General features: G+C 39.5%; 1 protein-coding gene across 6 annotated transcripts in view; it reads right to left on the bottom strand.

Moving 5' to 3' along the window:
• The window catches only part of KLF12 (Kruppel like factor 12), a 209,414-nt gene that overhangs the window by 147,061 nt on the left and 46,151 nt on the right, over positions 1-16,202 (bottom strand). The window contains exon 1 of one of the 6 annotated variants that reach the window (XM_015623695.2): positions 10,078-10,132. The exons of the other annotated variants lie outside the window; for them this stretch is intronic. The gene's annotated coding sequence lies outside the window, so the exon portion shown is untranslated. Of the gene's footprint in view, positions 1-10,077; positions 10,133-16,202 lie in introns of those variants that run through there. 6 annotated transcript variants of the gene reach the window in all.

Here is a 16,202-nt window from a genome sequence, read left to right as displayed (position 1 = left end):
TTATCAGCATTTGTCAATGAAAACCTCCACACACCTCTGAGATGAGAGATGAAGTTAAAAACGTGCACTATCCATGCAGTTATGGACACTATATGCCAAGAGCTTCAAGCTGAGCAAAGATTTGCAGAACTGTGCGTCCCTGAATCAACATTCCTGCTGTTACTGGAGCAGTTTATGAGGACACACCAACAGTTGTACCTTGCACCTTCAATTCAAACAGTACCTCAACCTGAATCAATCATCTACTCCAGCCAAGGCTCAAGGCTGGTGTTTGAACACAAATGTCTTCAGCTGCCATTTAGCTTGGACAACACAGAGAATATAAAAACCATTTTATCCTTCAAGCTAGAATGTGACTTTACAAATCCAGACACCTTGGTCAGTGCTACAGAAATGCAGAGACATCACACCCATTTTTCAAATAACGTAACTGGAGCACACATCACTTAAAAGTGACTCATTCACAGTCATTTATTAATTTGGAGCCCTGTCTGGAAGGCTCTAGACTGGAAACTCACCTCTGCTCTGGTACCTCGTAGTCCTCAGTTACTGCATGAGCATGGGAAAAAAAAACATTTTCCCTGTGTTTCACAGGCAGCAGATCCATTGAGCACTGTGTGTTGCCATTATTCATAAGGAATACATTCATAGCCCTGTTTCTTATCATGACTGCTTCAGTGGAATTATAGTGAAAATTGTCCATTCAAATGGAGCTTCCAAAATATGTTTTAAAAACTGAAACTACTTTAAACATTTTATTTTTTTTCCAATCAATACACCTCATCCCAGGATCTCCACCTTTCAGGATATAAATACTGCAGAAATTGCTTATTTTTGTATACTCCTTCATTGTAATTTAAAGAACATGTTGAAAAGCAAGAAAACTGATATGCCCATGCTCCAACACGGTGCCAAAAGCAGAGCAAATGACCTTCTTAAAATCCCTGTCACTCTCACTTTGAGCCCTGTGTATTTTAGCACCCAGAGCTGTGGTTACTTACTACAGGACAGGAAGAAACTTCACAGTGAAGCAGATAAGCAAGTGCAGTCTCTATTTTATTTCCTTTAAAAGTAGATATACATCATTCATATCTAAAGGCTTGGAGTTAGAAAATTGCAGATCGAACAAGTAATTTTCTGCAGGACACCTCTGTGTTCAAACATGGAAGAATGAAAACCAGTCAAGCTATTGAGATGTCTCAGTTTATGCTACGCTACTGATGTACCTCTACTGTACTTTTAAAGCTTGACACAACAGGAAGAGGAAGAAAAACAAGTTCTTCCTATGTTTGCTGAGCAAATTATTTAGTGCACCTTGATCTTAATTAATAGTGTTTGAGACATGGGGTGGAAAAAAGGCAGGAAGGGTCTCTGACGCCACAAAGAAGCTGGATAAAATTGTGCCTGGCTTCATGTCTTTCTCCCCAGCAAGGGAGGTGTACTATTTACTTATTAGCAGCAGATCTCAGGTGTCACTGAGCTACATCAGTTTGGATGTGGTTTGAGGTGGAGCAGGAGCCAGTGTGGCATTCCTGGTTCCCCCAGTGCCTATTTTGCACGTTGAGAGGTCCTTCTGCTTTCTTGATTTATAGGCAGCACAGCTGAATTTTACAGCAAGATCAGGAATACACCATCGTCAAACATCCCTTAGGCTGTTTAGCTCATAGACAAAGAAGGATGAGCTGATGCTGCATTGTGTCCCTGAGGAAGTTTTACCCTCCTGAGCAGAGGGACGAGGCTGGCTTACACAGGAGGCACAGGCAGAAGGAGGGGGGGAAGACAAAGCGCCACGGAGGAAAGGCAGGTTTAATGAACTGTTAGAATCTGATTAGAGGCTAATGTCCCTTTTAGTGCTTTGTACCAATTTACAGCTGATATACTTGAACCATTTTTCCCCACTGGCTGTGATAAACTCATTAGTTTTAAAAATGCAAGCTAAACAGAGCCTTTGAAGTTTAAAACTGATAAATCATGAAAACCTGACTAGTTCATGTACCATTTAACACATTTACATTTAACTAAATTTTCATAGTGTTCACTTCCCCTTTTGTTCTCCAAAAATCTTATTTCTTAAAAGCAGACTTTTGAGTGCTGGTCTGAAGAGCAAATACTCTGGCTGTGAACAGCTCTGACTTTTGGGTAATTTATAATTCACAGGAGCAATAATCACAGGAGTAAATTATTTCCAAACTATTTGATCTCTTCTGCATTTATAACTTGAAGTACGTTGTGTGATACATCCTGAGGGGCCACTGCTGAGTAGATCCAGTCTGTGTGTGATCACAGGGATGACACATTCAGCCCAAAGTCACCCGGAGAGCTGATCGTTCCAAACAGCGCTCTCCTGCCATAACCAGCGCTTGCACTACAGTACGTTCAAAGCCATGCAGCAAAACAGGTATAATTGTTGAGGTTTGCATACAGTGGGCTGTCACCTAAGGCAAAAGGACTTGAGTTACTCCCACTGGGGCTGGAGATGAGAATTGAGTTCTTCCAGGAGCCTCCAAGGGTCAAGGCACAAGCAGATGGAGCAACCACACCAGAGCGAGGCCTGGCTGCTCCAGTGCCCACATTACCTGATTACACTCTTAAAACCACCGGCAGAGATAGGTGACGTGATGCATTGAGTCAATGCATTATTCAGGTCACTCAATTTCTTCATTAACTGTGGTAGCTAACATCCAGTCCCCAAAATTGCTCAGGTGAAGGGTACCTTAATTCAGTGATAGTTCTTCCTCTTCTAGTCTCCCACCTCAACCCTCCTGGTGGACTCCTTTCCCACCTTGGTAAAACGCACAGCAGATGTAGGTCCTAAACTGGGCATATAATCAAGCCAAACACTGCATGACCTCACCAAAACATCTGTTCTCTTGGATGAGTAACTCATCCTAAAAGAGATAATGCTCTCTCTTTGCAGTGCCATCCGCTGGAACTTGCCACTAATCACTTTTGGACATTTATTCCCTTGAAATATTAATTAAAAACACAAATCATACCCAGGTCCGTATGGGCAACTGCTATTAGAGCAGTTGTTACACAAGACAGATTAGCTTTCAAGCTTACAAGCTCTTCTGAGAAGCTGTAGTAGTCAGTTAATAACCAGACTCTCCCCACTCCTGAAAGGCCTACATTTTTAGCACAGCACCTCTACAACCATCACTGGTATTTTCTTCATGAGGATGGCTTTCCATTGCAACTTTTAATCAAATTACCTTTTGCTACTTCAGAGGAAGAAAAAAAACCCCCAAATCTCATTGTCTCATCCCGATACAAACTCCCTCTACACCCTGTAGTGTTTATTTAATTATGAATTACACTATTATGACATCTGCCATCCACAAGACGCGCTAAGGTTTTGTAGCCAAGTTTTTTGTTTGGCAAGTCATACATTTTGAGAATCACACTGTAAACTTTTAACAACCAGAGACAATCTAATGCCACAACTGACATCTTGTTCTGAGACACTACCAAAGACACCCCTAAACCCCCCTTTATAATTTCTTCTTAGAAGATATAAGACAGAAACCAGATATCCCTACCCCATCCCCATAGCATAGTTGTCCCCTCCCACTCCCCAAGAATTTCACATCTAGCTGCTCACTACTAAAGCCCTATCCCACAATTAGGCCCTACCCCAGGCAGCCCCAGAAAGAAAGCAGTGAGCTCAGGCTTCAGAGCACCCGGAATTCAGACCTCACATTTCCTGCGTGGATTGACAAACATTTACACTCCTGTGAAGGAAAGTCTCCTCCTCTTGTCTCACTTGTGAACATGCAAGCAATGCAGAGGCAAGGCAGATGATGCTCGTTACTGCTGCCACTGATTAAAGGCTTAGTCTCACTGAAGAGCTGTACACTGGTAAGACAGAGACACTGATAGTTCTTTTTCCCACGGTGACCTAAAACATCCAGCTGTCAATTCAGTCTTCAAAACTCTGGTGGGCTTGACTTTAGCCATCTACCATATGCCCACCCAAGCCACTGCTGCATTACTCCTCTCCCTCAGCAGCAGAGGGGAAAAACAGAATATAGAAAAGCTTAAGAGATGAGACAAAGACGGGAACATCACTTACGGGGTACTGACACAGGCAAAACGAACTTGATTTAGGGAAAATTAATTTATTACCAATAGAGTTGGATGTTGAGAAACAAAGACTAAAACTAAGCACCTCCACATCCAGAGCTTCCTTCTGCCCAATACCCAGCTTCCTTCTAAATCTTCCTTTACTTTTCTGTACAAACTTAACACTAACACGACACACTTTGATTTTGAGAAATGAAGTATCAATTGGGGGCAGTCTCAAATTCACCATTCAAGCTACAGTAAAAAGTTTCAAGCTTAAGGGGAGTACATTTAAACAGTTAAGAGCTGTAAACAACCTCCAGACAGTCCTTCTATCCCAAAGCTACAACAAAGCTACAAAATTTTCCCTGCCTCATCTTCTAGGTCTTTTAAGACACATTTTCTGTACCTGTAATAATCTCTTAATTCATCATTATATTCTTGGTGTAATTTATGTTATAACAATGTTCTTGAGAGTTGATAAACACAAAGTTTTTAAGTCTTGGTTTTTTATACAGACATCTGAGAAACATCACTGAACTAACCATGAAATAACCTCTGTCAGTTATACGCCCTATAAATAAGATTACCTTGTTTATTTTTCCAACACGTATACCCAAATTGATATTATTCTCTTTGCTTACATTAATTACTACACTGAAGTTACTCATCAGTCAAGATGATGCAAGAGTAAGCATAGCATATCAAGAAAAAAATGTGAAGTGATCCATTTGAGGTAAAGTAGACCCTTTTAATGGTATGACTACATAAGCTTTTCATAACATGAAATTGTTTTTTTCTCTTAGTTTCAAGGGATAACACAACAATGAAGGATTACCATCTCTTATCAAGTATAACAATCTTCATGGGGAGAGGAAGCCAAGGAAAGCTGTCACCTAACTCAGTTTTCCGAAGGCCTTTATACACCATACAAGGAATTTTGTTCTTCACTTAAATGGAGTTCTCTTTAGGATGAAACATACCAGTTGTTCAAGGAAGTACATTCATGTGGCTAGAAGAAAATCCCTAAACTGTGAGTTCTGCCAGGGAATTGGGGTTAGCAGACCATGTCTTGCCGTAAGATCTTCATCATATGTAGTTATATCTATAGCTGTGTGAAATGTTAATAATGAAAGCAGAGATTCTGGTAGATCTGCATTTTACTCCAAACGTGAATTTTCAGTCAAATTCACCAGAAAACTACAGTTTTCCTTTACTGATGCTTCAAGGAAAGCCAAAACAATTTGTGTGAAAGAAGTGAAGCCTTAGGTTTCTTACTGTTTTCACATGAAACTGAGTGGGGTTGATTCAAGTTCATTTCAATTCAAAATTAAATTTCTTTGGTGAGAAAGCACACAGACATTTAATTGCATGGCATCCAGTAAATGGGGAGGCATCACAGCTCTAAGCTTTCTAGAAGGCTTCTGAGTATGGTCTCCTATTACAATTGTGCGTGCCAGGTGGAGCCCAGACTTCAACAGCAGCTGTGACTTGATGCTGTCAGTGCCTGAGGCACATGCAGGGGTTGGCCTTCAGCTCATGCTCCCCAGCTCAGACCCTCCCTAGAAGTGCCAGACCATATCCACTGTATGCCATTGCTACCAGTACGAAGATGTGCACATGCAACACAAGCTTCTCAAATTCCTAGTCCATTGCTTAGATCTCTTGAAGAAAATAATACTGATTTTGAAAACAGCAGACTTCCAAAGTTATGAAGTACTCCAATCCCTAAGGATGTAGCTATGTTGTAATTTGCAACATATTTTTACAGATCTGTCTTCAGGAAAATACTTCAAGTCAAGACATTATTCAGTGAAGATAACACAGATCTCAAATTTTGCTGCTAAAATCTTTTTGATTAGCTTGGGTTTAAGCTAGTTTTAGGGAATATAAATAGAACTGAAGAGATGTGGTCAGCTTCCAGGTGACAAAGGATCATTGAGTGCACTGGCAACTAGAGGTCAATCTGCTATTTCTCAAACTCAGCAGGCAACCCTGTCAGCTTTGATGTCTTAAAATCCCTTTACATCAGTTCTGCTGTCCTGCCAGTTTTAGTGCTTCCACAGAGAATTATGGATTCTTCCTATGGTACGGAATTCAGATACAATAGGTTACAACCAACAGTTCTTACACCAAAGCCTCACAGTTAACTTTCATCAACATCAATGGCTTCTTCGTTTTCCTTCTAATACAACATTCACAGAATACTTGGTTTTTGTGAATATCAATGGATTCATTAAGTATTTGTGGATTTTCTTAACCTTACACTAAAAATTCTTGCGTAACAAAAAAGCCCAACCTCTCCATCAAAAAGAGAGCTGGGAAAGAGCCATCATTTAAGAGTGAGACATATTTAAGAAAGGGTACATGTGCAAGAAGCATGTACTACATTTATCTTTACACTAGAATTATTTTAAAAGATATATTTTCAGAATACTTCATGATAAGCAACAATAAACTAAACTCTTGATAGTTTCTCCTTTCAGTTTTTGAAGTACAGACAAGCTGTAAAGACTACTATCAAGACAAAACTCATTACATTTTCCCAAAAAACCCAAAAACTCTAGTAATGGACTTAGATTTCCGCTTCTACTTGACCATTATTATAAAGCAAGTGTTTTTAAAAAACTCTTGCTCAATTTCCAAAGCAGTGTTCTGCTACCTTATTTCAATTGCCCTTAAGAATGGAGAAGAGCTTAAAGAAGAGTTTGAAGATGAATAAGACTTAAAATTAAAACCTCACCACCTGGCAAAAAAAAAAAAATTGTAACAGGAAACATAGAATAATTATTCTAGTATTTCACTGACCAAATTTGCACATATTACTTAAAGGTTACCTTCACTGTTGTCTAAATTTTGATTATTTTGTACTTGCTGAGCAAATAAATATTAAATGGCATTGCCCAGGAGCTTGCCAGCAGATACAGAGTGACTACAAATTTACTCTGAATTCTGACTGTACCTGCTCTGGTCAGAAAATTAGCTGCTGGCAATTTTCTGAAAAAATGCACAGGGAGCTGGCTGGCACTGTTCCTCCACCTGCCACTATGCAAAGTCTTTTTCCATAAAGACAGATACAACATGGACTCTGCACGCTGGAGAATAGTAAGAACATTTAGCACATCATGGTAGCCACAGTTTAGTCCAAAACTTGGGCACGAGATGTTATGTGGCAGGCCAAACATCATTGCTGTTTGCCAAGAAGAGAAGATGCTAAATACAAGATCTGCTTGGCGCTATCATTCCATGCAGTGCAAAGGGACCATCACCTCAAAGCAACAGCACCTTCAGCTCTACGACTGCAAAGCTCCACAGTGAAACTACTGCGTAAGCACTTTCACAGGCCTGGGCATCATCACTTTCTCCAGAAATGACCCTGGCTCTTGCCACTTGTGTTTCTAAGAAAACAAACACACTACCAATAATACTGTGTGTCCCGCTGCTGCATGGGATCATACCCATTCAGCTCAGCAACAAAACTGATGCTCCACCAGGTGCCATGTTCACTCCCCCAGAATAAAACACAGCAATAAATTGTCAGCCAGGGCCAAAATCTGGCTTCTTATAAACCACAGACATTACAATCTGTATGCTCTGAATGACAGCAATATAAGGTTATGCTGACATTAAATATGCCTAGTACCTTCTAGCAGCTGAGCCTCAGGAATGTTAGGTAACTGACAGTTCTTCTATACAGCAGGTACATAAGGGTAATTCCTTGTTTCTCATTGATCTGGGAACTCCAGCATAGAGGCAGAACTAAAAGGGAAAGAAGGTCAACTTTACTAACAACTAATATTTAGGAATTTCAGCTAAGACTTATTTTTTATTTCAGATTTACTTTACATGCAATTTTTAAAAACTTTTGGGGTTTTTTACTTTTAGACAGAGCAGTATATGACACCCATAAGAGAGCAACTTGTTCCCAGAAGTCAGTGGCTCATTTCCAGCTCAGCCTGTCATGCTGCCCATGACAGGAACTGCTGGCTTGAGGAGGAGGAGGAGGACACCTTGTATGCAGTTGCACCTTCCAGCACCAGGTATCGTAGGACACACACGCAAAGCGCACAGACGGTTCACACAGACCCTCAGAAACCATCTGTCACAGCTCATGTACAAAGTCACAGATACCACAGGCAGTAAATGGTGAAACCAAGCGTTCCTTCAATGGCCCTGGTCCAGCTGCCAGTTAGAGCTGTGACCACAGGCTCAGCCTCAGAAGCACAGTCAATTAGCAAAAGCATATATAAAGCTCATTTGACTCATGGACAAGGCCAAAATAACACCGGAATATTAAATAAAACTGACTGATTGCACACTCAGATGAAAAAGTCAAACTACATGCTAGAAACTAAGCATTACTCCATGACCTTTCCCATGCATGTGGAGGAACAGCAATTGCTGTACATGCTTCTCATCACAGAGCAAACGCAATGCTTATTCTGACATGTTTAAAGAAAGGGTGTGTGCTGCGATGAAACTTCCAAACTGCAAATGTTTAACACCCTGTCCCAGCCCAATCTCTGTTTTATTTAACAACAGTTTGAGGTTTCCTGCTCCCTGCAGGCTTCAGTGGAAACTCCTGAGAAAATATTAATATTAAAGCTGGTGAATAGTACAAAGAACAAAAAAAGGGAAAAAACACAGCTCAAAAAAAGGAAAAGCTCTTGACTTCTGCTCACTTAGTGAATGAAATACAAAGCACATCAATTCATGAGTAAGAATTTTTAAGTATCCACCAAATATTTTTTTAAAATTGTATAAAATAACATTTTGTTCTCAGACTGGTTGCATCAACTGCTAGATCAAACCAGTACCTAACTACTCTTGAGGTATTTTCTTACGACAGAATGATCAAAATGCTTATGTACAAAACTGCCAAATTAGATGCCACAAGCAATAAATTATAGTAGAATTAGGGCCCATTTTAAAGGCAAATCTAATTAAGTGTTAAGAATTTCTAATTAACAAGTTTTAAATGTCACCAACATGCATTTCCCACAGGTTCTCAAAGAAATTGCGACTTCTCAAACACATTTAAAAAACAAGTGCTCTGCACAAAATTACTGCCCATTATTAAAATAATGACAAACTTCAAGATTAAAGAATAGTTTCAGTAACTACAGACAGAGCCATAAAAATCACAGGAAAACATCAGAAAGAGATCTACAAGTAGAACATGTAGTAGTACATTAACAGACACTTTGAACTTTCATTAAAACTTATTTAAAAGGCAGAGATACTGAATTTGCTATATAAAGCAAATCAAACCTGGCAGTTATATTAAATTAGAGATTATAAACAAAACATATGAGTTTGTGTCTAGGCAAAAGACAAGCAAATACATAATTCATTTATACCACATCATTTTACAGCACGAAATATCATGGAAAAACTGGGGAACAATAAATGCTATAGCCAAGCTCTTTTTTCTTAGGATCACGGGATAATTTAGTGGGAAAGCATCTCAGGAGGTCCTCCAGTCCAACCTCCTACCCAAAACAGGTTCTAACTGGAAACCATGGGATTTCCACTAGAAGCCATAACTTACACCCAGAGAGAAGCTGGTCTTGTGACACGTCTGCTTGTCTGATGAGCTGGATATTGGCTGAAAAACAATTGGACTTTTCGACAGATTTGCTTACCAAGAGATCTCATCAAGCACAAAAATATAGATACAACCTCTGGCTATGCAACTATCTGTGTCCTAGACATTCTGCAAACTTGGAAGAGATGCTGGGTCAATACCATCACTCACACAACAGCCTCACTACATCCTTTCCCTAAGCATCCATTATTGACTATTGAAAGCAGAACCAGGTAAGGTAGATGGGCATTTGTTCTAACAGAAAACACATTTCTGTTTTTATGTCTTTTCTTTATGTATAATACATGCCAAAAACATCCAAGTTAAATCAGCTCTAAACCTTGACATTCCAGTCTCAAGAGCTGCACTCCAGAATGAATTGACATTCTTCTGCCAAGTATCTGGTACAAATCCCTGCCAAAAGTTACCTTAAGCTAGGTAGGCCACCGTCTGTTCTTCTGCAGGATTTCACCAATTGATATTTACTGTGGAGGTAAATGAGATGGTCAGCACACAGCTTATAGAGCTCAGTATGGACTTAAAACAGTAGCTTCGGAACGTTCTCCTTTTGTTCCTCTCAGTGACTACTCGATGGCTGAAAACGCAGTGATACAGCCTGTCCATGGGTATTACTGCTCCCGGTTGGTTTCATGACTAGAAAAAATCACAGCCAAACAACAGCAGCTGGCAAAGCACCAGCACATTGCAACCTATTGCTGTGCTCTCTGAAACACTGAGAAGTATTACACCAAACTATACATTAAAACTATTAATCCCTACCTGCTTTTGAACCGTACCTTGCATCAGAGGTGCCCTTCCTAAAAGCATCTGACAGAATCATGTGTGACTGCTAAATGTGCACCGCTGGGTCTTTAAATCCTCATTAGCGTTCTTGAAGTCAGAGCACCTGATTATACATTGCGCAGCAGGAAGATCTAACAAAGTATTGTTATTTGTATCATCCTTTCATCCTGTATCAAGCTAGCATCACGCTCCCTTTAAAAATGTATAGTGACCTTACCCATGTCAAGGCTTTCAAGAAATAATGCACTGAGATAATTGGTTGCTTGGCATCATACATTGCCTTTAGAGCATGTGTCAAGCCCCAAGTCATACTAATATATTTAACATTTCTCATTAGGACATAAAAAGAAATTATGCCTGTATAAATCACATATTTATTCCCAACACGTGGCTTAGTTACACTGTGTAAAATGACGAAAACGATTTCCTGTCCATATTAGATATGTCTCACATAGACTAAAATGCTTTTATTAGATTTACTTTGCACCACAAGAACTGGATGGGTTAAGCTGCTCATATTTTTAAACAACGATCTCTGTACAGACAAAGTGTTATGTGTACTGCATCCTTCTGAAGATACCCAGACCTCTACCATCAATAACATGACAAACTATCTCCATCATTATTCTGGATGCTGAAATTCAATAAACATTACTAAAATATTCTCAGCACTAAAATCACAGCCACAGTCGTTTCAAGAGCAGTGTTTATCAGACAATGAATGATGCTGGACGCAAATCTGGTAAGTGATTCCCTCGATCAGTGTAGCTGATTCACAAAAGTGCTTTCTGTGCTGAAAGCTCATGCCAAGTCACCACCTCACATGTAGAGTAAAAAAAAATTAAGAAACTTTTCATTAAAACATACTTTTCTTAAAAATCATTCCTCATGGGACTTCAGCTAAAAGAATCTCGGTTTCATGATAAAAGCACCGAAGTTACATCACTGTTAGTGCTGTTTCCTACAATGTCCATCCCTTGGCTCAGCACCATCAAGACAGAGCTTCCAGCCAATGACTGTGAGCATGTGCACACCTTTAGTATGTGGAAGTATGCTCTATACTGTCTGAAGACATTAATGAACTCAATTTCAAGAATTTTAGAATAAAGGTTGGCGATTTTATCACCTGTTTGGTGCCAGAGAGAATAAATTATCCACTCTTAAGTGAAAAATGTGAACTTCTACCATTATTTATTTTTAAGCTTAAAATGGTTTCTAAAACATTCAGGGGTTTTCCTGTTTCCTGCATGTATTTTCTCATTTCTTTGTTAGTTTTGTTCTTGCTGATGTTTTGGTTTTGGAGTTTGTTTTGGTTAGTTTTTTTAAGTAATGACAACTCTGTTAGTCACATGCTTGAAAAACAACAGAACTCCAAATTTATTTGCAACATGAAAGAATACTTGCAAAATCAATGGATTGTTCTCTTACTCCAAAGCACAAAATTAAGTATTAGCTATAATATACCACAACTGTGAAGGAAAAAAAAAAAAGTAGCCATGTCAGCATTCAACTACGAGGAACTACTAGATTAATTCAAGACATCATTGTTGATATAGTTATGACTACACCTAATTATCAAGTCCTGTAGAACCCTACTTGGGCAAAGCAAACCTGTTAAAATGGGTTCCCAAAAATTCCTTCCCATTCTGCCATACAACTGCTTTTGGGTCAGATGTAAAGATTTATACTTGGATTAGATAATTTTTGTTGAAATTTTGCAGGTGGATACCAGTAAGTGTTTCACGTGCTCATCACTCGAAATGCCTACGAAGAGGTTAGTAATAACATGCACCCATGCAGGGCAGAACCATGGCTGACTCTCTGGAATGTTCCCCCAGGGTTCAAAGCAGTCTGAGCCAGTACAGGATGGAAATACCCACCTTCACTCCTCACTAGCAAGGAGTACGGGTTCATCGAAGTGTGATAAGCGTTTCTGAGTTATCTTAGAAAAAGCTGAAGGCAGCAGACAGTTCACGGTACAACAACACAACAAGCAGCAAATGCTTACTCTTTAAGCTTTGTACAACTTGCAAACTTTAGCAACTGAAACCTTCATGATATTTCACTAAATGAACAACAGTTTAACAAAACCATCACAGTCATGCTAGAGCACACCAAGAGAAACCCTGCTGAGAAGGCCTTGGGGGTGCTGTGGGTGAGAGGCTGGACATGACCCAGCCATGGGCACTCCCAGCCCAGAGAGCCAAAGGTGTCCTGGGCTGCATCCAGAGCAGTGTGGGCAGCAGGGCCAGGGAGGGGATTCTGCCCCTCTGCTCTGCTCTGCTGAGACCCCACCTGGAACCCTGCATCAGCTCTGGGGTGGCAGCACAGGAAGGACATGGACCTGTTAGAGCGAGTCCACAGGAGAGCCATCAAGATATTCAGAGGGATGGAACAGCTCTCATATGAAGAAAGGGTGGGAGAATTGGGATTGTTCAGCCTGGACAAGAGAAGGATTCAGAGACAGCAGCCTTCCAGTACCTGTATGGACCTAAAAGAAAGATGGAGAAAGACTTTTTACAAGTGCATGTAGTGATAGAATAAGGGGGAATGGTTTCAAACTGAAAGAGGGTAGGGTTGGTTTAGATACTAGGAAAAAATTCTTTACTGTGAGGGTGGTGAGGCAATGAAAAAGGTTTCCCAGAGAAGCTGTGGATGCCCCACCCCTTCTTTGAATAGTGTTCTGAGTAACCTGGTCTAGTGAAAGGTGTCTATGCCCACAGCAGGGGGATTGCATGTTTAAGGTCCTGTCCAGCCCAAACTATTTAATATTTCTGGCTCTGTGCAGGCAAATACTGGTAAGTCACTTAGGTCTGGTTAGAAATAAGAGACTTCTCTGATACGAATGTACACACATCCCAAAGAAGGGCAGGCTGTGGAGAAGTAGGGCACAAGTAAGCTGTCCTGACCCAAGGAGGGGTGTCCTTCGGACACCAGGACTCCTCAGAATCCTCTCCTGTGTTCACAGGGTCTGGTGCTGCGTAGCTACATAGTGCAAATAGAAAGTCTGGAGGCTGAAGTGAACTTTTCCCCTTGTTTGCCTTGCTCATATCATATTTAGGATTTTACTGCTGTTTGGGGAACAGTTACAAACACTTTAAATCACATTTGCCTGGTGTGATCTTTTATTTATTTACTCTAAAGATCCCCATGTGGGAGATTTCAGAGCCAACGGGGTGGAAGAATTTCAGTGTTTTAAAACACTTTCTGATGAAAACAACTCTGTTCTTATAAAAGATTCCTCGGTCTCTGATCCCACCAGGCTGGCACTGTGGAGAGGCACCAACAAATACAAGCAGATGGGTTATCACTTTGGTGCCCTTCCTTGCACACTGCAGTAACTGTTACTGATACAGACTTTCGACTTGACAGAAGTAACACATTCACTAGAAACACAGGGAAAAAAAACCTGACTGGCAAAAAGAAAAATCTAACTTTGTACATCAGCTGATAAACAATAAATGCTATCCAATCCAGTATCCAGAGGAAATCTAGCATAACTAATCCCAGCCGGCATCCACTAAATACTGGAGCACAGCATACCTAGCAGATTGACTAGGCATTGTACATCACTGCTGAAATTCCTGGAAATATGTTTTCTCATTAACAAAAACAGTAACTAACATAATACTACATTCAAGAAATTATGAAGTTTTTTTTCCTGATAATCTGGTTTCACATTAGGCAAATAAATGCCTTTTTTCTGTGCAACACTTTATAATAAGTTACTTGCCCAGGCTCTTCTAGAAGACCTAGCAACTGACGTAAGATTAATACAAAAGAGTTTTTAGGCTGCATACAGCTCTCAAAAACCAGAACCTAAGGACATCATTAACTCTTCTGGAAACTTGCTATGCCCAAAAGTAAATCTTTTCCTTCAAGCAAAAGTGCTAAGTAGCCTTGATCATTAGGAAGTTTTGCTACAGATCAAAGAGCAATGGCGCATTTATATTCAGAATAACATAGGAGTCTGACTCTTGCCTGAAGCCAAGAACACAGCTGAAAAGCATACAACAGGAGATGGGTGTTGTTATTACCACCTACAGTTAACTATTTTACTTTTCCAGTGTTTCTTTGTCCATTTTCTATGCTGAAAAGATATCATCAGCTGAAGCAGAAAAACAGAAACTTCAACACCAACAAAAGTGGGTTAATTGGTTTGATAAAAAATTAAATCCTGCAACCTTTTAATATTATAGCTTCTTTCCAAAATGCACACACTTTGAAATGATAAAGGTTCTAAAACTTTTGAAATTGTCATTACCACTATAGAATTAAACAGCAGGTACACTTGGTTTATATATGCTTTCCATATATTAAATATACAGCAGTTAGAATAAATACCCAGCCTGTTATGAGCATCTTTTATCAACTCATTTTACAACATAAAAGACGTATTTTCAGAAATATATGTTGCTTGTCTTCCCTGAAGAGCTTTGGAGGTCCTCAGTAAGAAAGCATGATGGCTGAATGGATTCAGGTCATTCTAAAGAAAGGTTTGGTTCCTTGTACATGAACAGCCAGGATACTACGAACTTTCTGGCTCTCCTTCTCCATATAAAAATAAAAATAAAAAAAAAAAAAGAAAGAGTACTCTTGCTTTCTGCAGAGATTATTAAGGCAATTCACTTGTTTTACATCCTGTGATAAAATAAACTCCACTGTCATGCTGCCTGCAGCTCCTGTATCTCATCCATTATGTAAATCTCCAAAGAGTAGTTCAGCAAACATCATTTCAGTTCTACTGCACTTAAGACAACCTACACATCTAAGTTAATTTTCATCTTCCTAAGACCAACAGACACTCCTTACTTTTTAATTTGCAAGAGAGATTCTCACTGTCATCTTACTTCAGAAACACCTAAGCTCATATTATTCTAAATGAAACTCAGACTGAACTCCAAATGTTTGCCTTTTGAGGGTTGTACCTTGCTCATTAAAAAAAAAAATAAAATAAAGACAAGGAAAAAAAATGTTTTGTATTTCTCTATTTCTAAGACACTTTTTATCATGGGTTTGTGCTTTACTGGTTGGGGAGTTTTTTGTTTGTGTTTTTTCACTAATACAAATACTGAAATACTTCTGTATTACTTAAAAATTAGGGTGGGAACTCAACACATTTACCTATAATGTTTGAAAGCCTAGGTTTTTGTTTTCACTTGAGCTATGCCCACATGTCCATCACAGCTGACTGCAATCACAGCTGCAGCTGACTGCTATCAAACTGAACACCAAAAAACTCCAGCAAATAGCAAAGTTCAAAAGAAGGTGACAGCCTCAAAGCAGAGAACTTGCCCTTTCCTGACTCATCACTAGACCTCTGCACAAGAAAGACTTAATGAATCACCACATGGGAAGCACAAGAGTGAGTTGAGATTTAGATTAATACTGGGAACTTGTTTTCTCTTTTAGACACATGTCCTTGGGTACAGGAAAAATCATATCCAGTGGAATCATTATTCAGGTCTGTTAGCAGTGGGTATCAGTTTTAAACTAATTGTCTTCTCCTTATGTGCTAGCTACTGAATTCTAACACATTCTTCTACACCATCATATGAAAAGTGAGAAATTGCTGTTGTTTGACATCATACTCTCCACAGGATGTCAAAAAATCCAAACCCATTTATTTCTACCAATAAATTCTTATTGTCAGATACGTAGGAAAAGGAAATCAAGAACACACAGTCTTTCAGTATCTGGTTCAATGTATCTTAATCAACACCACTATTCAGATGGAGAAGATTCTTCC

The sequence above is a fragment of the Parus major genome, chromosome 1 (genome assembly GCF_001522545.3).
Source record: "Parus major isolate Abel chromosome 1, Parus_major1.1, whole genome shotgun sequence".
Taxonomy (NCBI): domain Eukaryota; kingdom Metazoa; phylum Chordata; class Aves; order Passeriformes; family Paridae; genus Parus; species Parus major.
The sequence above is the reverse complement of the archived record's forward strand: the minus strand, read 5'-3'. Positions and strand labels throughout refer to the sequence as shown.